We start from the raw sequence: 24,984 nt of genomic DNA, 5'->3' as shown, positions 1-24,984 counted from the left end.
GTGTTTTTCTAATGCTTCTTGAAAATTATAGTATAAAGCTACTAGCTGCAACAATAGTTGTATAGATTTGTAATAAATATATTTACTTATGCCAGTCAATTCCTTATAAGACAAATTCTGTCTTAAACTGACATTTTGATTACATTTGCTAGTTTAGGAAGATGCCACTGTGAGCAGTATTTGAAGTAGATTGCCCCTTCGAATTACCACAGTGGAATGCATTACAAGTGGGCTAGAGCCATTCATGTATCTTTGATTGTATCTGTTTTAGCGAGACAAGGTGGATGAGGTAATATCTTGTACTGAACCATCTTCTGTAGGTGAAAGAGACCGGCTTTTGAGCTACACAGATTACTACTTCTGTTTTGTTATTTTGTTATTTTACAAACTTGAAGCACAAAATTAGCTCAGGAAAGGGAGTTTGGAATGTTTGCTGATTAAATCATAAAAATGAGACCCAGTCATTCAAACGAATTAATGTAATGTTAACCTGGGAAGACTCTCCTCTGGGTTTTAAATAATTAGTTAAAAATGCACCAGTCCTTAGCTCGAAAGCTTTGAGAGAGGCTCTGCAACAGAGGAGTACAAATGGAGGGGCCGTTTCAGTGAATGATGATGAAGGAGGTGAGTTCTGTACAGAGTGCAAAGCACTACTCTGTTTTGTAAATCTACTTTTATAATCAGTAGTAACAATGTAAATTTATAAACCAAATTATTTTTTAAAATGCAAAGTCATTGAGGTGTGTATGATTAACCAAAGCAACCACATGAACTTCTTGTTTCTGACTCTTTGTCTCTGGTTTCACTTTGTCATCACACGTTTTGTGTTTTGTCAAAATTTAGGCCTAAATCCCGCACACACTTGCAGAGGAGCATAAGTTTACTCCTGTGAATAAAGCTCACTTCAGCGGAACTACTTGCTGTACGTGAAGTTAATTCATTTTCTGGAAAGTACCAAAATAATGATCAGTACTACTGAGGGTCCTAATTCCAGAGGGTCAGATTTAACCCAACATGTGTCCAGTTTAGTCATTACAATGAGATAGTTGGACATTTAGGGGGAGGGGTGTTAAATGTGGGAACATGGAATAAGAGACATCAAAAGAAGGTGCATTTACTAAAGGTGAAATCCTAAATTGAGGGGGCTCAGAGACTCCCCTTCTATAAATCTTTTGGGGAAAATAGATCTCTCTCAACATTTTGATGCCAAAAAAACACTCTGTCTCTATTTCTCTGTCTCTATTTTCACTTCCATGTTTGGTTTTCATACCTTAGGTCAGATTATTTTCTGTCACTCTTGCATCTTCCCAATGTATAAATCTGCCATTCTGCATGTAACACGTCCTATCTGTTATTACGTGGGGCAGTGTTTCTAGAAAGATTAATTGTCTGCCTCTTTACTTTGCCTTTTGTCTTCTTTCTGTATTTTCTGGTTCCTCCTGTCTTTCCCTTTTCTCTGTTTTTTGATTTTTACTCTTCCCTTCTATCTTCCCCTGCAATCACTTGCCTCCATTTGTACAAATGAGAGTCCCATTTGTACATATATAAAATATGCATATTTCAGCTCACCACCTAGGAAACCCGCTTATGTGTAAACCATGTGCTGATAGTGAACTGGATTTTATGTTGGTAATTTCTCTACTTTCTGTGCTAACCTAAATCACTATTTTAAAATTTGCCCCTTAAATTGATATTAATTCATTACACACAATTAAAACCTAATTGTGTCAATCTCAGCTATGTGAGAGACAGGAAAATGTTCAACCATAACAGTAAGTATAGAAAATTTGCAAAATTCCTTACAAAAAGATCAGAACTTAAACAATGAATTTATTACTGAATTGAGTAACTTGGGATAATGGTGAGTGGCCAAACTTCTAAAACAGTCATCGTCTGAGAAGAGGAATAATTCAAATAGCAAATGAACATTCAATAATATTTGCGTATAGACAAATGTATATACTCAAAGTTATATGGAAAAACTAGCATTGAAATAATAAGCTGCTGGTGTGTTGTTTTTTCCTTTGTTGTGTAAGGGAAGGAAAGAGAATAGGAAAACATTTATTACTGTTTACATTTCAATGTTGGATCAATTGGCATGTCTAGGCAAAAGAATGAAGCACCAATGTATATTAAAAATATTTTGTATTACTTTACAGAAGACATACTGCTGAATTACAGGATTTGAGGTGTTAGGAGATGAAATATAAAGGGCATAATATTATTATCTGTATAGTCATGCATATTCATGAGAATCTGTCATTCTGCATGAAGATGCAGAAAGTTACTACTTTCCCACCCATATACCAGTGAGTGAAGACATTTCTTTTTTTGTAGAAGTAACTCCAGACCTTGGTATTCAAAGGCAGCTTGCAGATGTTTCATCTTGACAGCTGGTAAATGTTTATTATCAGAAAATTCAATTAACAGTAATCAGATTTCTAAACAATTATAGTTTCTTTGTCCTCTGTTTTGGGTTGCTATTTGCTTTTCTTGCCCAGTGAATGCCACTCACCCTCTGTATTTTTAAGCTGTCACCTCCTATAGTAAGTAGACTGTCTAAATTTAGTGCCAGTCTTCCCCTTCCATGAGAGTTTGTCTAGAATAGGATTAAGAAGCTGTTTTTATCCAACATGTTCTAAAACTAGAGTCTAGACACAGCAAATTTAGTAATTTTTAGCTGGGCGAGTTGAACCCTAGAAAAGAGCATGTGTATCTAGATTTGTGTAGGTTTCAGAGTAACAGCCGTGTTAGTCTGTATCCGCAAAAAGAAGAACAGGAGTACTTGTGGCACCTTAGAGACTAACAAATTTATTAGAGCATAAGCTTTCGTGGACTACAGCCCACTTCTTCGGATGCATAGATTTGTGTAGGCAATTCTCTACCTAAAGGAGGTTTCAGAGTAACAGCCGTGTTAGTCTGTATCCGCAAAAAGAAGAACAGGAGTACTTGTGGCACCTTAGAGACTAACAAATTTATTAGAGCATAAGCTTTCGTGGACTACAGCCCACTTCTTCGGATGCATAGATTTGTGTAGGCAATTCTCTACCTAAAGGAGAGCTTCAGCTTCAGCTCAATTTAACACATGCTAAGTACTGTACTACTTGGCTTATCTACACTGTGATTTTCATTAGACCACCCTAACTAATGCATACTAAGAACATTTTTTTCTAGTCCACACCTACCCAAAATGACAGAAGGTGCCAAAATCAGGAAAGCTACTTCAGTGGACAACCTAGCTCATCAATGGGTTTATGTGATTGGGAAGAAAGTGCTTTTGAGGTTCAAAAAGTTTATTGAAAAATAGCAAGCTGATATTACAGCAGGTATAAAGAAGGGCTAATTTTGTTAAAGTATTATTTTCAGTGAGAAGTGAGCTAATGCCAATTTGAGTTAACATTAGATGGGCCTTAACAAAACTGATGTATTCATGTACATTTTGTATTCACAGAGGAACCGAGCTTTGGTAAGAATCTAATGTTCCAAAATCCCTGTCACCTTTTTAATGAATCAAATTAGTATTTATTAATCGTCCCAAATGCAAAAGGCTATTGCAGTGAGGTATGCAGAACCTCTTCCATCCCAGTCGTCTTGGTATTGAAATGGAGCACTGTTAGAGTAAAAAAGATGCAGAGCCTTTGTTTTTATCTTTAAATTAGTAAGCCTGTTTTTTTTTCTTAGACTTAATGACTAATTATGTGGAATATCAGTAAATGACTTATAATGGCATTGCTTGCTGGATAACATTGTGAAAGCTGAGTTTTAAATCTTAAAATAATAGTAATTGCAAAGAGGCTTATGAGCTTGCAAGCATTTACATTTTTATCTGTACCACTTAAGGATATCTCTAGACTGTATACTTCTTACAGTGGTGTGTAGAATATATATGCCACCTGTCACCCTAGCACAGGTATAAATAGCAGTGTGAATGGTGAGGCACTGATTTGGCAAGTACAATTTACACCAGAACCTCAGACTATGTACCCTAAAGAGTGCCCAAGCAGTGCTTTCCCCACCACCACCACCACCATCTACGCTGCTATTTTTAGCAGAGTAGTGTCCTGCTGCCAGAGCCTTTTCCCACTGAAAGGAAAGGCTCTAGCAGTGGAGGAAAAGCTCCGGCATCTCCCTGCTATAGAGGCCTTTCCCTGCTGCTGGGATCTGCTACAGCCTTTCCTTGCTGCAGGAAAAGACTCCAGCAATGGGAAAAGGCTCTGGCAGGGGGAAGCAACACAGATAGACTCTGGAAACTCTCTACTGATGGAGCCTTTCCCCGCTGCCTCCCCACTGCCATAGCCTTCCATTGTCATGTGGCAGTGTGGACGCAGCCTGCTTTTCACTATGACATGTAACTTCACATGCCATACATGCCACTGCCAAAGGTGTACAGTGTGGACATACCTCGAGGGAAGGAGACAAGTGTTTGTCTACTGTAGCTGTACGCAGCCCCATCCCTGGCTTGGCCTTCCTCAGACAACAGCAGCACCTGCTTCATGGGGAGGAGGGGCAGCCTATGGCCCACTCCCTCCACATCTGCCCTTTTAAGCAGTCTAAACAACTTCCTGTCATACCAGCTATCTTGCCCTTAAAGTGTGGTTTGCACAGTTTCCTGTCTGAACCACAAACAGCAGCGGAAGTCCTCACTAATGTGGGGGGCTTGCTTAAAGCTATATTTAATCAATATGTAAGGAGTGAGTGAGATAGTATGAGTGTAAGAAACCAATCGCAAGGCTTGAACTGAATTATTACTGTGTAAGGATAATCGAGGTGTATATGGACTGTATATAAACCTATGGCAGTAGCGGCCAGAGAGAGATGTAACCCCAACAGCAAGAACTCAGGACCGGACCAGAAGCAGTAGAGCCCTCCCGCAGATCCGAAGGGGCTCCGGGGACTCTCGTCGCCTAGCAGTTCGATCTCTGGGAAGCTGGAACCTGGCCAGTCTCAGTTGCCTAAGATCAAAAGCAACACTGGCAACTGCAGCCTGCCAGTATGCATGTGATGTGTGTGTGAGTATAATTGTGCAAATAAGGGAAGCAAGCAATAAATCAACCCTCAGTACTGCTTTAGTTCGACCTTTGTTTGTGGTTATTTCTTGGCCTGATTCCAGGGAACGGGCAACATCTACCAGTGTTAACCTAAACCCAGGATCAAAATACTTCATGATATTTTCTAAAAATGACAAGTAGATTTCAGGTTGAGAATCTAGTTATAATGTAAACAAATCACTAACTTGTCACTGTGGTGGGAGGATGAAACTCCATCACTGGTTAGAAAGGATTCTGATCCACTAGTTACATCTATTGCAACTGTATTGTAATTAATTAGTTGCTTCTCAGCCAGAGGAGCAGAACTAAGTAAGAGGCATGAGGTGATAACTTAATGGACACTTGGGCCTCATAAAAAGGGAGAGTGTTCAAGCTGAGGAGAGGAACTATAGGGAACAGAGGGACTCCTGTGAAGAGGCCTTTGCCAGTATCTGCAGGAGAACAGACACCTCAGGAAGACTGTCTGAGAAGCCAGTACTCAGTACTGGAGTAGCTGAGAAAGGAGACTGGAGGAGAGGAATGCTGATTTGATGAGACACCTTGGACCTTAGTTTGTGCTTGATGAAGGGATTTGAACTAGGCACCTTCTCAGACAGAGAACTGAATTGCACACAGAGGCAGATGCCTGTAGAGGGTGCTGGAGATAAAGGCTCCTGTACCATTGTGCCCTGACACAATGAGGCATTGTGGTGGTGAGTGTGTGCACCATAAGTCACTTTATAATAAAGATAAAATTTCAATAATTTATTCCTATATAGTTTACTTTTTGAATATTATATATTAATACATTCAAACACAAACCTTTTGTTGTCCACCCCTTCATTTTACATATGATTGGTCTTTTAAAATACTACATTATGTTGATTTTGAAATAAAGTTTCAATATGAAGTTTGTTGAAGAAAAAATCTCTTTTGTTAGTGTAGTGAGGCGATATGGCCTCCCTCCAACCTAGAGGGCAAGGGACGATTGAGGCACCACTACCAGTTAAGAACTAACTTATTTATGAGTATAGAATGTCACCTAATTTTATCTACACAGATTATATATTTTTATACATATACCAGTTTTGTTGCCTGAGTACATAATTTGAAAAAAGTTAAGCATTCTGTTTTAAATATTTCAGTTTTAAATGCCTTATAGTAGTGGTATTTCAAATGAAATTTTTGCCAGTGAATTTTGCACTGTTTTTGTGCAGAATACTTAAGGTTGTCCATATTCAATAGTATAAAGAATTGTGATGCACAAAAGGTCCACTCCAGTACATAAAAGCTCATTTCGTTTGAAGAACTGCTAGGCAAGCTCATTTATACTGGTATTGTAGGAATAGTGTACACTAAATAAGAAATAGAAAATACAATGGAATTACCAATATCCTACCTCCATCAGTGTCCTGTACAATCTGGCCATTGTCCTTTCAAAATGAAATAGCACATAATGCTCTTAGCCATTTGTACAATGGAGGTGGAGAGTGGGAGGATTCTGCTAGCAATTATCAAGAAAGCTGAAGCATTCAATGTGATTATCCTTATCTTTACCATTATCTTAGTATAATCTTCTACCTTGTGATCTCACTTGTCCTTCCTCTATAGCTTCTAGTGAGGAATTGGCAAATCTCATCAATTTTAATACCTATTATGCCTCTTTCATTCTTGCTTCTATCCACACACTCTAGCTTCTAGATTTTTAAAGTCCCAGTAGATCATGTGACATTGATCTCACTAGCCCATTTTCTCTCCTGAACAAATACACAAAACTCACTGGACAATGCTAATCAGCTAGCAGTAAGCCTTTGGACTTTGAATAAAAACGGAAGCCATTTTCTATGGTCTTGGAATAATGTACTGATAGGGCCTATATCAAACACTGTGTGACAGTATTTTTATATTCGGTGCAGTGGAGTTTGAAAATACGTGTTGTACAGTAACTCCTAACTTAACGTTGTAATTATGTTCCTGAAAAAAGCGACTGTAAGTGAAACCATGTTAAGCTAATCCAATTTCCCCATAAGAATTAATGTAAATAGGAGGGGTTAGGTTCCAGGGCAGCTTCCCCTACTCTGCAAGCACCAGGGGTGGGGGGGGCTCAACCCTCAGCCCACCCCCTCCACTCCTTCCCCCATACCCCCACCCTTGACCCACCTCTTCTCCCTCCCACCTCCTTCCCCTTTACTTTACAGGCTGCGTCCTCTCTCCTCTACACGCCGCAAACCAGCTGATTGCCGTGTTCAGGAGGCAGGGGAGAGGCGCGCCAAGTCCTCGCTCCTCCCCCCTCCCTCCTGCCCAGGGAAATCAGCTGGCTTGTGGTGTTTAGGAGGGAGGGGGGAGGAGCGAGGACTCAGCATGCAGGCTCCCCCTCCCGCCCCCCCTGCCTCCTGCCCAGGATAATCAGCTGACTTGCAGCGTTCGGGACGCAGGGGAGGGAGGGGGAACCTGCGCGCCGAGTCCTTGCTCCTCCCCCTCCCTCCTGCCTCCAAAATGCTGCAAGCCAGCTGATTGCCGCAGGCAGGAGGCGGGGGGAGGAGGGAGAAGGCGCTGATCCGCGGGGTCTGCCGGCGGGCGGGAGGCGCTGGGGAGGGGTGGGGTGTAGGGAGGCTGCCAGCTGTGGAGAAAGCAGGCAGCCAAACAATGTAAGAGTGGAGCATTGCACAACTTTAAATTAGTATGTTCCCTAATTGATCAGCAACATAACAACGAAACAACGTTAAGTGGGACAACTTTAAGTGAGGAGTTACTGTAGTAGGTTTGCCCAAAACAAAGTTAGGGTTCAACACCAACATGAGTCAGAACATAAATATACAAATGCAGCCACAGACTCTTTGATGCAAACTGAGATTTTTATCTAACAGACTTATCAGTGAGCCTAGAACAGCTCCCAAAGGGCCTCTGAATGCTGGAATGTGCCAAAGTGTTACAAACCTATCTCTGGTACTAACAGTCCTTGCTGTTGTCCTAACAACTGTGACATCCACTGCCTAAAGCTTTTTTTGTTAAAGTGGTGCTGGCTTCCCACCACTAGAGTGCACTGTTGTGGAGAAGGCAGGAGCCTGTATGGTAACATCTACTCTCTCTCTGGTACTCCTCACTACTTCCCTGACCACTGGGGGTTGTGTGGCAGAATGAGAGGAAGTTGGCAACTGCCCCCTGCTCTTAAGCACAGGTGCTTGCAGCACCATTAAATTATCACCATGTGGAATTACAGGATCTGGAGTGGCATTGAGGAAGGCTTTATCCTCCCACCCCCAATGCACAACACCCTCCCAGAGAAGAGAGAACAAGGGGGACTGAGAGGAAGAGGGAGATTGCCTCCTGAAGTGGATGACAGGCTGATCTCATCCATGCAATCCTACCCTAAAGAACCTGGAGCGGCTGGGAAGGACCTGCTGTCCTCTGTCTGAACATGCTGGATGGGGGTAGCAGTTACAGATTGTGGAGAGTTTGTGGAATGCTGCCTTGGATTGTGAGACCTGATGGTTAAAGTAAGTATCCAAATATCAGGCTGCTCAGTTGAACCCTAAGCCTTTTGAGGTTCAGGTATTTTTACAGCATCACATGTAAGTTTTAATGTGGGGCTGTTGTTTTTTAACCTCCTGATAATTGTTTCCTATTTGAAAGTAGCCTTAAATCCACCCCCCCCCCAGTTAGTAGAAGGGTTCCCTGGGCAAATGTTTAAATGCTCTCTGTATTTTAGACCATGTTTATAACTTTCCAGTAACTTAAAATACTAATGTCTGAAAAGTCAGGAAATTAGAAGGTTGTATTTTTAAAAATTGCAGCAACAATAAAATTTAGGTACCAGTAAGCATGGAAATGCTAGTTAAGGTTCCAAGTGCAATATTAATTCTGCCCTTTTGTAGCCAATCTCGATTTCCCATATAGCTTTCAGTTACAAGTCTCAAAACCACAACTATTGCATTGACTAGGCTAAAAGGGAAAGTTCCTAGACCTAGCCATTTCTCAGATATAAAATGAGAAAAAAAGTTAGGCTTTTCCAAGAACAAAATACAAATCCATTTGGAAGTTGCCTAGCATGATGGCTAGGTTGGTCCACCTTAGATTTTGCAAAGTAATTATTCCCTGGCAGTTGAAAATTTAAACAGAATTTCTGGTGAAAAGGAACTTATTTTTGGTGGAAACTGGTGAGTAGGCCATCATTTATGGCTTTACACTGCAAAATGTATTGCTAATATACCGTGGTTACATAATTAAGACGAGCAAAGAATAAATGAAGAGCCTGACGAATAATGGTAAATACAACACGGTGATATTTGTTAATTTGATGGTTTATGTTTCTAGAAACAGCTAACAAAATGATGCTGTTAAATTACTAAAATGCTGCTTAAAGGTGTTGCTTAATTCACTGTAGGTTTTATGTTAAAATCTGATCTGAATAGGTAGCCATCGCACTTGGATAATGATTTGCCCTAACGTATAGGGAGTGGAAAGAGATTAAAGATTTTTTTCCGCTGTCAAAATGTGGATACTGCAATGTAGCTCCAAGTCTCCAGCTAGGAGTTCTGGTTTATAATGTCTGTACATTGACAGTTTCTGTGGGAAGCAAGGATATGTGTAGATCACTGTCCATGAAGCTTTGTGCCAACAGTAATGGAGATTAGTTTGTCAGTTTTTTTTTTCTGTTTTCAGAATCAGCATTGTTTTTTGGGGGGAGAAATATTGTAGATTTTCATTCACAAATAATTCTGTTCATTTAATGAAATCATTGGAAGATAGTTTTGTGTTTCAAAGGATTATGTAAAAATGGGTATTTTTAATGCATGTAAACTTCTGTTTGAGAAAGCCTTACAAAATTGTTGGTTTATACAGATATTCATGTAATGAAGAGTCTGTTTAGAAAATGTACTGTCTCAGAGGAACGAGTTTTAAAAAAATAGGAAAGAAGTGGCCGGCAATTAGCCAGTGACTGAAAAACAACTTAAACAGGACAGTGTTTCAGCCCTTACTCAGGCAAAATTCCCATTGAAACCAATGTACTAAAACCCATAAATAATCATTTAAAAATAGTCTAGCTTAGCTTTCTTCACATCAATGTAATTTAATCTAGAAACATAGCTCTTTGTTGAATTAATAGAAGCATTTAGTATTTGCCATTAACCCCAAGGCATTTGCAATCTGTTTTCCTTAATTGTTACTCATCCTATATTATTATTTTTATAATTATTATTTGTATTGCAGTACTTCCTAGAGGTCCCTGTCAAGAATTAGGGCCCCAACAAATTAAAAGAAAAAATATGAAAAAGAAAGGGTTGCTAGCCTAAGGTGCACAGAATCTAGGATTATGATAAGATGCAGTAGGTGGAAGAAACATTCAATAGGGTGGGAGAGGGATGAGAGGATTGTAAAATAAGCATGTTTTGCATAAATATTTAGTCTTTGCTTGCCACCTATCTAACCATTATCAGATGGCAATGTTAGTCATCATGACAGAGGGTTAAGGAGGGATTTGAAGGGGAGGGCATGATAGTAGCTTTATAGATTTTGACAAATGACTGTATTTACTTTTACATTTTTAAAAATTCCTGCTTCAGTGGAAGTTCTGAGTCTGAAGTTCTGAGAATTAGCTGCTATGGCCCAAATGTTTTGGTGCCCACACTGAACAGTGAGGCTGTGCATGATGGTTATATCTCAGGAGGTGAGAAAAAATCCTCAGGCTGCAGTGTGGCAGAGGAGATGCTCGTAGTTGCTACTATAACATTAGAGCTGCACTAGTCCCTATGACGTTGGTCCCCTGAGCCCTTATGTGGGGGAAATGGTCATTGGGTCTGGACAGCAATACATCCATTTGGCCCTTCAACTGCCATGTCTCCAAAAGCCTACTGCAAAATGGTACACATGGGGCTCCCTCACAGATGGGTTCTGTGGTGCCTAGAGGCTTTGTGTTACATGTGTGCTCTCTAGATTTGCCCTCCTGTACAGCAGAAGTACTTCTTTTGCCCAGGCAGGAAGAGGCAGAGTTTGTACCTTGGTGTTCAAAAAGGGAATCAAGCCAACATTGTTACAATCAGTTTTGTGACTTCACCATACAAAACATTCATGCTCTTCTGTATATTTTAGAACAACTATTGTTAATGGGAGGCTGAAAGAGTTGTTTTGTCTCTTCATTATGTTGTCATCTTTGGAAAAAGTCTCTTAATTTATCATCTGTCACCTTAGGTAACAAAAGAGATGGATTATTGTTTAGATTTGTCTACTTAAAAATCAGTGTAATACTATGATGGTTATTCAGACAATATAATCTCAGAATAACTAAATACAATCTGTTACATTTTATATGTGCAATTGAAGTTATAGCATCTGCTTACACTGTCTGTTATTAATATACAATGTGCATCCATGCATGTAGGTATATATGAGAGAACAGTGAAATGTCAATATTAAGATGAGAAGGCAATGGAAACAGATGGCACGTTCACTTAAAAATGTTCTGTTGTCAACTTTGGTAGAACAAATGCTCTTGATGTAGTTTCATTTGTAATATTGTGTGTGTGTGTATATAATATAAAAAAATGTATATGTGTCATATACACAAAATATTACAAATGAAAATATATCAAGAGCATTATATATAAATTAGCCCTGAATATTTGTAATCTGGAGGCTTTATTCACTGAGTGCACTTAAAAAAGAAAGCATCTTCCAAAATTGCATATTATTTTTCTCAGTGATATATATATTTTAAATGAAAAACAAGGATACCATTTTTAATAGTCAATATTTTATTTGACAGCTGTACCAAAACCCTTGAATACATTGATCTTCTAGGTGCATATTTAAATGTATATGGCTCAAGATATACATAAGTTTCGATCCTTGAATTTGCATGTAATTTATATATGTAAATTTGTAATAGTCGATAAAACTATAGAGATGGTTTTATTAGTTAGGTTTGCTTATTTTTGAAACATGATTGATATGTGCTTAGCCACAAAGTTGAGGATCTCTACTTTCATCCCATGGGGAGCCAAGTGGCTGCAGGGTCGTGAATCATTTATGCTCATGGAAGGCACAGAAAATTGTAGATTTCTTTTTAGCTTTTCTTATGCCACCACTAACCTGGCCACTTTTCCATATTTCTCTAAGGTACTTATCACCATGGTATCTAAGCAACGCAAACAAGTTATGAAGAAGCATAAGACTCCAGATAGGTTTTTTTTTTTCCTTTTTTTCCCTCCAAGTGCCGATGTGTGTGTGTTTTGTGTTCAAGGACTCTTTTAAATTAGGGAGGATAAATCCTTCCCCCTTTTTTCATACCTTACTGGGACAGAATTCCTGTAGGGTTTTACTAAACTTTTTTCACCAGTAAAGGAACCTTCCCCACCAGGAGACCTCAGTGAGGTTCTTACAGGTCGAAAGGGCCCCTTCTTTTGAACCCATGGCAACCTGTTCCTTATTACATCTGTCTATGAAGACCTCTTTCTTGGTTGCAGTTATGTCACTGAGAAGGATTGAGGAAATACAGGCCTCCATGGCAGACCCATCCTATACCATATTCCACCCTGACAAAATATCTCTCAAACCCCACCCAAAATTCCTACCTAAGGTAGTTATGAACTTTCATTTGAACCAAATGATCCACCTACTAATATTTTCCTCCAAATCTGACTCAAATAAAGGAAAAGATATATTCTAGATGTTCGACAAGCATTAGCCTTTTACTTTGGAAGAACTAAACCTTTCAGAACATCCCTGAGGTTCTTTGTAGCAATTGCTGAGGGAATGAAAGGTCAATCAATTTCAGCTCAAAAACTATCTAAGAGGAGTTTGGATTATATTCAGACCTGATATTCTATAATTCTATGACTAGGGCCCTACCAAATTCATGGTTCATTTTGGTCAATTTCACAGTCATCAGATTTTTAAAATAGTAAATTTCATGATTTCAGCTATTTAAAACTAAAATTTCATGGTGGTGTAATTGTAGGGGTCCTGACCCAAAAAGGAGCTGTGGAGGGGTAGCAAGGTTATTGTGAGGGGGGGTTGCATTACTGCTACCCTTACTTCTGTGCTGCTGCTGGTGGTGTCGCAGAGCCACTGCCAGCAACAGTGCAGAATTAAGGGGGCATAGTATGGTATTGCAACCCTTACGTCTGTGCTACTGGTGGCGGGGCGCTCCTTTCAGAGCTGGGTGCCCAGCCAACAGCCGCCGCTCTTTGGCTGCCCAGTTCTGAAGGCATTGCAGAAGTAAGGGTAGCAATACCACGACCCCCCCCCCCCAAATAACTTCGTGACCCTCCCTGCAACACCCTAGGGTCAATATGTCTACAAAACACTATTCCATTAAGGTTGTCTGCTCAGAGCTGTACTGCAGTCTCTTTTTAACTGGACACTGAGTACCCACCTTCCTAGATCAGGTCACTGCTTTTGAGTGACCAAGAGTGGAATGAACACACACAAAGTGCTTGAACACACAAGCGTGCTTGAAGAAGAAAGACATTACTTACCTGTACGGTAACTGGAGTTGTTCTAACAATATTCTATATATTCATGTTCCATGACCCACTCTCCTTCCCCCTCTACTATAGAGTCCTACACCATCTGGATTTTACGGTGGCAAAGGACCTGAATGATGGTGGGCTGCTCTGCCCTTTATGTCCTCAGTGCAGGGCATGAGGCCACTTATGCATGTGTGGCCCCAATACACACTGCTGGCCAAAAGACTCTAATCCCAAGTTCTTGGGGCACGTGTGCACCAAGAGTGGAATGTATATCTATGGATTACACATCTCCGAGAACTCCAGTTACTATCCAGGTAAATAACTTTTCTCTACTTGCTCTTGTCCTAACCGTTTAAGACATTATTGAATGAAATTTTTAAAAAGGGTTTTAAACACAGGAAAATCTTCAACCTGTTTAGCAGTGACTTTGAAAGTATGTGTACATACAATGGAAAGCGGATATTTCATGGTGAAGAACTGGAAGTATAAAACAAGTTCTTTGAGTATCATCATCCCTGTCCTTGTTCCACCAGACATGGAAAGCATGACCTCTCCTTGCTGTCCTAATCATTCGGGGCTGAACTTCATCTTGCCTTTAATTCTTACTACCATCTTCCCAACTTCAGCTGGCTGTTTTGGTCTGCTAACAGATCAACAGAAATGTCTCCTTTTCAGCAGTTCCTGTAAATATAATACTATGAATTGGCAACCAAAGAGTGCTAAAAGAGAAGCAAGTTTGGGCAACCCTTCCCCCCTCCTCCACTTCTGTCTGCAGTGGTGGAAATCACATTAATCACTTCCTCAAAGTACTGAGATCATACGTAGCCTGAAGAAGAGGATTGCTGAGACTATCTCAGATCTGTCACTCCTGCATTAGCAATGGAAATTGAAGCCCATGTCACCCTTTGTCTCAATTATTTTCATTATAAATTCTGAAATTGTTTCCATTTACTACTGAAAAAAGTGTAGATGAAAAATCTTTTACAAAGTGATACTAACATCCATGTTAACCTCTCGTTTTGTTACAATCAGTCCTGGTTCTGATTTGAAATAGGGAAAAACAACTTTCCTCAGTAAGTAAGATCTGATATTTGTATACTGTAACACTTCACTCCTGAAAGATTCTAAAAGTGCTTTTTTGATGCACAAATTATTTGCAAGAATCACTTCATCCATCATGGAAGCGTAGGCACTTTTAGACCAAGGCAGTGTGTTTTATTTGATATTGTACAGTATTGGTAGTCAGTACTTGTGTTATGTGCCCACATCTTTAAAAAAACAACACCACCTATTCACTGTGTAACCTTGGGCCAAGTCACTTAATCTCTGTGTTTCATTTTACCATCTGTAACATGGAATTAATGATACTTAACCACTTTGTAAAATTCTGTGAAATCTATGGATATGAAGGAATAAGTATTATGAGTAATCACTTTAGAGTGTAGCAAGAGTATAACAGTGCTCAGCAATATCACAATTTAACAGGCAAGAGAAGAGCCTCAATGGCTTTTTATAAGCTTAGGACAAAATGTTCTAACTAAAATTAGGCACCTAAATCTATAATTGGGTTTCTAAGTTAGCTGTCTGATTTTCAGAGGAGCTGAGCACCTACATCTTCACGTGTCTTCAGTCGGGTCACTTGTAGATTTCAGGCACTCAGGTTTGTAAATATTGGTTGTAGGACATGTCACAAACAGCACCATATCATCTAAATCCTAATATCTGGTTGACAAAAGTGGTGTGGTGGAAGAGATTCTTGGAATCATCCCCTAGTTCTGATGGCAGAATTTCAACAAGGGAAGTTTTTGTCATGTGCCAATGGTAAAGAATGAGAGTTACTTTATTTTAACACGGAACAGCCTGCCTGAATCTTTGCTGTAGATTTAAAGAAACAGTATGCACATCCTCACAGGTTGGATGGTTTCTTTGCCTCTAACGAAGATTACCACTTCCTATGTACATTTTACTCGTCCCTACTAAAAAGATCTCTGGGGCTCTTTAAATATTTCTGAAGAACAATATTTATGTTTGCACCAAATAGCATTTTCCAAACATCTCCAGAGGATACCCAGGATTACCCAGTCCCTCACTCCCCTTCTCTGCACCACCCACTCTCCTTCTATATGGGATTTTTCACATGCTAAGAGGGGGGAATTCTGTAGGATTCCCTTGTTTAAAACACGGGCAGCTCACCACTGATTGGTAGTTTGTACCCTTGTGCCTGTAAGCCAGGAATTCCTGAGTTCCAGATGTCATCTCTGCCAGTGATCTGCTGTTTGCTTGGGCATAACACCTTAAACTTTCTGTCTGTTTTTATAGCTACAAAATGGGGATAATAATGTTTGTGGACATCAACACCGAGCACAATGTTGACCCTAGATAAATAATAGCTCACAGGAGTGTTGAGATGATTAATAATTAAACTCTTGTACAGTGCTCTGAAGATGTGGAGACAGATTTAACTCTGGGATATGCCAACAGAAACAGGATCCCCAGCACTAGAAAGACTGCCTGGAGGAAGGTGTAGCAAGGTGCCTATGGCCTCTGCTCCCCTGGGAAGCTTGCAGCTGGCTAGTGCAAGTTTTAAATCTGTAGCCTGGATACTATTGTCTAGGGAAGGGGCAGAACCTTGTGCAGAAACAGCACACGCTAATTCAGAGATATTCAGGACAGCTTTTTGCTGTGGTTGCAATTTTATTCTGACACCACCTCCTCCTCAGGTTTGAGCAATGGAGACAATCCTTGACCCACAGCTATACACACCAAGGCAGGAGGTGTAGGTTGGATCCCTTGGTGCAGAATCAATGTATATAAAAATTCCTTTCCATGTATAATATAAAATTTCCTGTCACTTTGCTTTGATTTTCAGGAGTCTAACATGGAAGCTCCAATGTCATTTCCTTATAGCACTCAAAGGACTTAAAATATTATATAAAGTAGAATACTGAAGCATTGAGCCATTGGATAAATCTAAATGAAATGACAGTTCATCTTCATCTAAAGTTAAATAGTTGAGGAAAAGGCTCTTTGTGCATAATATGTGTGTAACATATTCTTAATATCTTTTGAGGTCTGTGACTAATATTATGACAGACTACTCAAAACTGTTTCTGAAAGCCATTTCCAAGTTAATATTTTTCCAATTGATTTTCATCGTCTCTGGAAGTTTTTCTTTTCAAAAAGATCAATTGCATCTGTTCTATCCTTAATTAAAAAAACAAAACAAAAAACAAGCATCACGTCAAAGGCAGACATTTACCGAGGCAGAAATTAGTTCCCTAACACAGAACACTACTCAATGGCACCTCTAATCCTGGTTTAGAAAAGCAGAGCCGCTCTGAAAAAACAAGTTTGTATGATCCTGCTAGTCTTTCTGTGTTCTCAATCCTTTTTATTCTCTGACTGGTTTAAAACTAGGGTCCCACAGAAATTCCTGATCAGATTTCTGGTACTAATTTTGATATTATCAAGACAAATTCACTTGGTAATTGGACTTTTCAATTGAGTTTCTCAGTTATTTTTATTTCCTGATATTGCTTAATTTAAAGTGATGAGCACCAGCTATACGTAGAAGCAAATCAACCTTATTATTTGCAAGTTACCAAGCAACCCTGGGGCCCTGCAAAGGGTGGAGCCTACTATTCTGGTCCCAGGGCTGGAATCAGTCTCCCCCTACTATGGCATATCCAGAGGGAAGGGAAAAGGGCTGGCACAGATTTCCAGATGTTGAACTGCAAAGCCCCCAGTAGAACAGGGCTCTGAGTGGCCTTGTGCTTCGCTTGTGTCTAAGGCTGATCCCGTGGACAGTCAGCTTCTTCCTGTATTCAGAATGTTGTTCTTTACATTCTTCAGGATTTCCAAAATTAACTGTGTTGACAGAGGAGGGGAAGTTGCAGGAGGATAAGAAGGAAACCATCAAATGTGTTTTTAATATGTTATATTTTGATTTTGGGCCTCCAATTAGCAAATGCACAAGCAAGTCCAGTGTCACCCAAAATAATTAAAAGAAAATGGCTCTGAGAATATGATTGTAAACCAGGGGTCGGCAACATTTCAGAAGTGGTGTGCCAAGTCTTCATTTATTCACTTTAATTTAAGGTTTCGCGTGCCGGTAATACATTTTAACATTTTTTAGATGGTCTCCCTCTATAAGTCTATATTATATAATTAAACTATTGTTGTATGTAAAGTAAACAAGGTTTTCAAAATGTTTAAGAAGCTTCATTTAAAATTAAATTAAAATGCTGATCTTACGCCGCCAGCCTGCTCAGCCCGCTGCCAGCCTGGGGTTCTGTTCACCTAGGCCGGCAGCGGGCTGAGCGGGGCCTGCAGCTGGGACGCCAGCTGGCAATGGGCCGGCAGCCGGGACCCCAGACCTGGGACGGGGGTCAGGGCAGAGGGCTGAGTGTGTGTGTGGGGGGTTCAGGGGTCAGGGCAGAGGACTGGGGGTGTGTGGGGGGTGCAGGGCAGAAGGCTGGGTGTGTGGGGGGGGCTCAAGTGTCAGGGCAGAGGGATGCGGGCTGTGGGGGTGCAGGGCAGAAGGCTGGGTGTGTGTGGGGGGGCTCGGGTCAGGGCAGAGAGTGTGGGGGGGTTCAGGGGTCAGGGCAGAGGGCTGGGATGCTCAGCTCGTGGGGGTGCTCCCAGCCCCCTGCCCTGAGCGGCTCACGGCAGGGGGCTGGAAGGGATATGCCTTGTTCCCCTCCCTTCCCCAAGGCCCCATCCCTACCTCTTCTCTGCCTCCTCTACGGAGCAGCGAGCACAGTGCCACTTCTCCCCCTCGCAAGCGCCATCAGCTGATTGGCGCAGGGAAGGAGAAGAGGAGGGGCAGGAAAGCACCATGCTGGGGGAAGAAGCGGGGGAGGGGGGAAGCTTGGCTGCCGCAGGACCCAGCTTCTGCCTCCTGCCCCTGCAGGGGAGAGCGGTGAGCGGGGGCGCTGATTGGGGCTGGGGGCTGGGACCGCGGCAGGCAGCAGCGTGCCATTTAAATCAGCTTGCGTGCTGTGTTTGGCACGCGTGCCATAGGTTGCCGACCCGTATTGTAAACTCTGGGTTTGCTAAGATATGTCTGCTTAGAATATTTGTCTGAAATGTTTTTGTGCTGATCCTGTTTGAAGGCCCACTACTGAGAAAAAAATTACTGTAAATACCTCTTGTGTGGCATCCTGGAACTATGCAGCCTGTCATCTGGAGATTGTCAACCTCAGAAGAGCTGGCTAAGAAACTTTTCTTTGTTCTGGTAGATGCCTGGAAATATTGATAAGAAGTCTTTTTCATATGAGATTTCCAGTAATTCTTGGTTTTTTCTAGGCAGGAAAAGCAATCACAACACCTTTTATTCTGAGTTATTTATTAAACACCAATAATTGCTTGGTGCTGTACAAGACAAAAATACTAAGACATTCCCTGTGTTATGGTGTAGAAAACAAAGAGAAGATACACAGAGAGCTCCAGAGGGAGGGGCTACTTTATTTTCCCTTTTCCCTCATCTCAATATAACATTTTGCAATTTTTTTTATTTTCACTCAGGAAGAAATGAGAATTTAGGAGCCATTTGTATGAGGAACAGGCAGGCTCTGGTGCTCTTGAGTCTGAGAGATGGTTCCATGCGTAGCAGGGAACATGAAAGAAGGCACAAACCTGGGAGCAGAGAAGCTTTTCTTACTATATACTTTCACTTCCATTTCTGGAAGAGTTGTACAAAAATTAAAATAAAAGCACCAAAAAAGTAGCAAAGCCTTTTTTAAATATCAGAAAGATTTCAATTTGATTGGGGTTCTTATTTCAGTTCTTATTTTATTCAAGCCAGTTTGTCCATCTTCCTTGCCAAAAAGGAAACTCAAGATTTACAGGAGACGTAGGATACTTGGTCTTGTCCTCTTGTGAAGCCACATATAGTTTCTGGGTGTTGTAATGCTCCATGTTCATGGAAATTTCCTTTGTGGTACTCAGTAGATCAGTGGTTCTCAAACTTGGGCTGCCGCTTGTTCAGGAAAAGCCCCTGGTGGGCCGGGCCGGTTTGTTTACCTGCCGCGTCCGCAGATTCGGCCAATCGCGACTCCCACTGGCTGCAGTTCGCCACTCCAGGTCAATGGGGGCTGCAGGAAGCGGTGCGGGACGAGAGAGGTGCTGGCCGCCCTTTCCGCAGCCCCCATTGGCGTGGAGCGGCAAACCACGGCCAGTTGGAGCTGCGATTGGCCAAACCTGCGGATGCGGCAGGTAAACAAACCCGCCCGGCCCGCCAGGGGCTTTCCCTGAACAAGCGGCGGCCCAAGTTTTTGGAATGCATAGGGGACAATTTCCTGGTGCAAGTGCTGGAGGAACCAACTGGGGCACAGCTCTTCTAGACTTGCTGCTCACAAACCAAGAAGAATTAGTAGGGGAAGGAAAAGTGGATGGGAACCTGGGAGGCAGTGACCATGAGATGGTCGCGTTCAGGATCCTGACACAAGGAAGAAAGGAGAGCAGCAGAATACGGACCCTGGACTTCAGAAAAGCAGACTTGACTCCCTCAGGGAACTGATGGGCAGGATCCCCTGGGAGAATAACATGAGGGGGAAAGGAGTCCAAGAGAGCTGGCTGTATTTTAAAGAATCCTTATTGAGGTTGCAGGAAAAAAAACATCCCGATGTAGAAAGAACAGTAAATATGGCAGGCTTAAAAGTGAAATCCTTGCTGATCTTAAATGCAAAAAAGAAGCTTACATGAAGTGGAAGATTGGACAAATGACCAGGAGGAGTATAAAAATATTGCTCAGGCATGCAGGAGTGAAATCGGGAAGGCCAAATCACACTTGGAGTTGCAGCTAGCAAGAGATGTTAAGAGTAACAAGAAAGGTTTCTTCAGGTATGTTAACAACAAGAAGTAAGTCAAGGAAAGTGTGGTCCCCTTACTGAATTAGGGAGGCAACCTAGTGACAGAGGATGTGGAAAATCTAATGTACTCAATGCTTTTTTTGCCTCTGTCTTCACAGACAAGGTCAGCTCCCAGACTGCTGCACTGGGCAGCACAGCATGGGGAGGAGGTGACCAGCCCTCTGTGGAGAAAGAAGTGGTTCGGGACTATTTAGAAAAACTGGACGAGCACAAGTCCATGGGGCTGGATGCGCTGCATCCGAGGGTGCTAAAGGAGTTGGCGGATGTGATTGCAGAGCGATTGGTCATTATCTTTGAAAACTGATGGCGATTGGGGAGGTCCCGGATGACTGGAAAAAGGCTAATGTAGTGCCCATCTTTAAAAAAGGGAACGAGGAGGATCTGGGGAACTATAGGCCAGTCAGCCTCATCTCAGTCCCTGGAAAAATCATGGAGCAGGTCCTCAAGGAATCAATTCTGAAGCACTTAGAGGAGAGGAAAGTGATCAGGAACAGTCAGCATGGATTCACCAAGGGCAAGTCATGGCTGACTAACCTAATTGCCTTCTATGAGGAGATAACTGACTCTGTGGATGAGGGGGAAAGCAGTGGATGTGTTATTCCTTGACTTTAGCAAAGTTTTTGGTTTCCCACAGTATTCTTGCTGGCAAGTTAAAGAAGTATGGGCTGGATGAATGGACTATAAGATGGATAGAAAGCTGGCTAGATCGTCGGGCTCAACGGGTAGTGATCAATGGCTCCATGTCTAGTTGGCAGCCGGTTTCAAGCGGAGTGCCCCAAGGGTCGGTCCTGGGGCCGGTTTTGTTCAGTATCTTCATTAATGATCTGGAGGATGGCGTGGACTGCACTGTCAGCAAGTTTGCAGATGACACTAAACTGGGAGGAGTGGTAGATATGCTGGAGGGTAGGGGTAGGATACAGAGGGACCTAGACAAATTAGAGGATTGGGCCAAAAGAAACCTGATGAGGTTCAAGAAGGACAAGTGCAGAGTCCTGCACTTAGGACTGAAGAATCCCATTCACTGTTACAGACTAGGAATGGCTAGGAAGCAGTTCTGCAGAAAAGGACCTAGGGGTTACCGTGGACAAGAAGCTGGATATGAGTCAACAGTGTGCCCTTGTTGCCAAGAAGGCTAACGGCATTTTGGGCTGTATAAGTAGGGGCATTGCCAGCAGATCGAGGGGCGTGATCATTCCCTTCTATTCGACATTGGTGAGGCCTCATCTGGAGTACTGTGTCCAGTTTTGGCCCCACACTACAAGAAGGATGTGGAAAAATTGGAAAGAGGGCAACAAAAATGATTAGGGGGCTGGAGCACATGACTTATGAGGAGAGGCTGAGGGAACTGGGATTGTTTAGTCTGCAGAAGAGAAAGATGAGGGGGGATTTGATAGCTGCTTTCAACTATCTGAAAGGGGGTTCCAAAGAAGATGGATCTAGACTGTTCTCAGTGGTACCAGATGACAGAACAAGGAGTAATGGTCTCAAGTTGCAGTGGGGGAAGTTTAGGTTGGATATTAGGAAAAACTTTTTCTCTAGGAGGGTGGTGAAGCACTGGAATGGGTTACCTAAGGAGGTGGTGGAATCTCCTTCCTTAGAGGTTTTTAAGGTCAGGCTTGACAAAGCCCTGGCTGGGATGATTTAGTTGGGAATTGGTCCTGCTTTGAGCAGGGGGTTGGACTAGATGACCTCCTGAGGTCCCTTCCAAACCTGATATTCTATGATTCTAAGTTTGAGAACCACTGCAGTAGATTACCTTCTAACCTGACTATTGAGTTTATTTTCTTTTCTGGACAGATGATGTACAGTAACCCTACTCCCAATATCCTGGGAAATAGTAAAAAGCTGTGCCAGTGGTTGCTAGCAAGGAAATATCAAGACTATTAAAAAAAGCTCATATAAGCTGCAATACAATTTCATCCTGATATGAGGCAATTTGGAAGCACTTTGTGGAATTTAAAATGATGATGGGGTATAAGTGCATCCCACATACTGGTATATGTCTTTGAACATGGTGTGTTTCACACTGTGTGAAATATGTATGTGTCACCTAACTATATATATGAAATGTAATTGTAATCTCTTAACAGAAGTGAGAAATGTCTATTTATTTCTTATGTAACTATAATGTTCTGTTCATTATACCTGAGCTCAGTGTTGCTGGTTATATGTCCAAGTGCAATATTGCTGAAAATGAAATAATGATTTTTCCAAATAGAACAAACAGCAATGTACATTGGTTTTTATTGGCTGAGTAACTGAAACCATTTTATTTTCTGTTGGATGTCTTTGTCTTTGCTATTGTGTTGGCTTAAAAAACACCAGGACCTCAGAGTAATAAATTGTTCTTACATTTTAAACAAATACTCTTAAGACATTGGGCCATATTCACCCATGTGGTAACTGCATTGAATTCAGTAGGTTTACCAGGTTCAATTTGGCTCATTGTGTCTAGCTTTGTAAAGCACCATGTGTTTATACACTTAACAGATAAGTCTCTCTTTGCAGGTCAAGAAGAGATTACACTGTCCTCTGAACAGCTCCAGCAGCAAAAAGAAAATTTCATTGCAGTGAAACCCGTAAAGTGCTTTCACTGTATAAAAGTAAAATAAAGGAAAACTGTACACAGTTTTCTTTCACGGAAAAGAAATACTACATTTTAAACTACTTTTATAGGTCCCTTAGTTTTCATCATCTTACAGAGCACTAGTCAAACATGAGTAGGAAAACTATTTCTAAACTGAAGGACTAGCATACCTGTCTCTGAGGAGAAGTGAGGAAAGGGTTATAGAGTGAGTGTGTGTTGGCCATGAAGTTAGGGATAGATTTTTTTTTTTTTTTTTTTTGCTTTTCACCCTCTCTCTCTCTCTCTCAGAATTGAACAACGGGGCAGGTTTCAGTGACAGAGTTGCTTGTAAATTCTTAGAAAATGCATTCTGCACTCAGTAAGTGCTGTGAGTTTGGGGAAGATAGACTATATTTTTCACACGTAACACAGAGGTTGAATCCCTGTTTGAAGTGCAAAATGGAACGGAACCTCAGTTTTGAAATCATGACTGGCAACCTTCGTAGTAAAAGGCAAGGAGGAAGGAAGCTGGGTTGTTTTTGCAGCATCAGCCCTGCTTTATATTTTCTACTCTGTTCCTGCAGAAGTTTTCCACATCTTACCCTGATGTGTAGCTCCCTTCTTTCTGCCTGTGTAGTCTGTCTATGTCTGAGATTTTCTGTGGTTTTGTTGTGTCCTTTCTCTCAGCTTTTTCTTTATTCATCAGTCTCTTTCTCTGTTTGCAGCCTGTCACTCCCTGCCCTTCCCCAGTATGCTTTCTCTCCTCCTGCTTGAATGTTTTCCCCCCAAGGTAGTCAGGGCCTGTCTGGTCCAAAGAAGAGTGGCAGGGCTGGGCTGAACAGAAAATGCATTCTCACAAGCATTTTTTTTTTCAATAAAGGCCCCAATCAATGGGACGGTAGATCATAGAATATCAGGGTTGGAAGGGACCTCATCTAGTCCAACCCACTGACAGATTTACCCCAGTTCCTTAAATGGCCCCCTCAAGGATTGAGCTCACGACCCTGGTTTAGCAGGCCAATGCTCAAACCACTGAGTTATCCCTCCCCCCCTTAATTAATGGCGATATCCTATCTCCTAGAACTGGAAGGGACCCTGAAAGGTCATCGAGTCCTGCCCCCGCCTTCACTAGCAGGACCAAGTAGTGATTTGTGCCCCAGATCGCTAAGTGGTCCCCTCAAGGATTGAATTCACAACCCTGGGTTTAGCAGGCCAATACTCAAACCACTGAGCTATCCCTCCTCCTTCTTGTAGCTTCATGTCTTGACTGCCACTTCTGCTCCCAATTGGTTAGCTGAGATGTGGCATATAGGAGGAAGGAGGGAATCTTATGCATTGCTATGGGGGTCCAGCATGCACTATGTCCAAGGAGTCTACTGAAACTTGACAAAACCACGGTTTCCCTAGGACTGTCTATCTTTTGGGGAATGACCTTTAAAATCAGGGCAGTCATGTTAAAAATAACATTGTCCCTCACCCCTATTCTTGGAAAGTTAACTGATTAGATTTTTCTCCGTCCACATAACCTTGCTATACAACTGTCACCAAGAAAATAACTGTCACTCCACTTAATAGGCAGCAGGTTTAAAACTAATAAAAGGAAGCGATACTTCACACAATGCACAGTCACCCTGTGGAACTCATTGTTAAGGGATGCTGTAAAGGCCCAAAAGTATAAATGAGTTCAAAAGAGGATTAGATAAATTCATGGAGGATAAATCCATCAATGGCTGTTGGCTAAAATGGTCAGGGATACAATTCCATGCTTCAGGTGACACTAAACTTCCAATTGCCAGAAGCTGGGACTGGCCACTGTCAGAGACAGGCTACTGGGTTATTTGGACCATTGGTCTGATTCGGTATGGCCGTTCTTTAGTATGTCAGTTGTTAGTAAATTACTGCATGAGACTGGGTTTCTGCATTTAAATGACTAACCAAGTAGCGTAATCCAAAATGTAGCTACATTTCATTCAATAAATGCATCACAAAACTGTGACTGAAACAGCTGCACTTCCTGCTGGAAAGAACAAAGGAAGCAGTTGGATGCG

The 24,984-nt window shown here is 41.6% G+C and overlaps 1 protein-coding gene across 2 annotated transcripts in view; it reads left to right on the top strand.

The window, feature by feature from the left end:
* PJA2 (praja ring finger ubiquitin ligase 2) overlaps positions 1-24,984 on the top strand; it is a 193,716-nt gene that overhangs the window by 103,521 nt on the left and 65,211 nt on the right. Inside the window, exon 10 of one of the 2 annotated variants that reach the window (XR_010588822.1) lies at positions 13,586-13,812. The gene's annotated coding sequence lies outside the window, so the exon portion shown is untranslated. Of the gene's footprint in view, positions 1-8,247; positions 8,525-13,585; positions 13,813-24,984 lie in introns of those variants that run through there. The other variant, XM_065550295.1, reaches the window with a different exon arrangement.

This window comes from Chrysemys picta, chromosome 6 (assembly GCF_011386835.1).
Source record: "Chrysemys picta bellii isolate R12L10 chromosome 6, ASM1138683v2, whole genome shotgun sequence".
Classification (NCBI taxonomy): Eukaryota; Metazoa; Chordata; order Testudines; family Emydidae; genus Chrysemys; species Chrysemys picta.
This window is presented reverse-complemented; position numbering and strand designations above follow the sequence as displayed.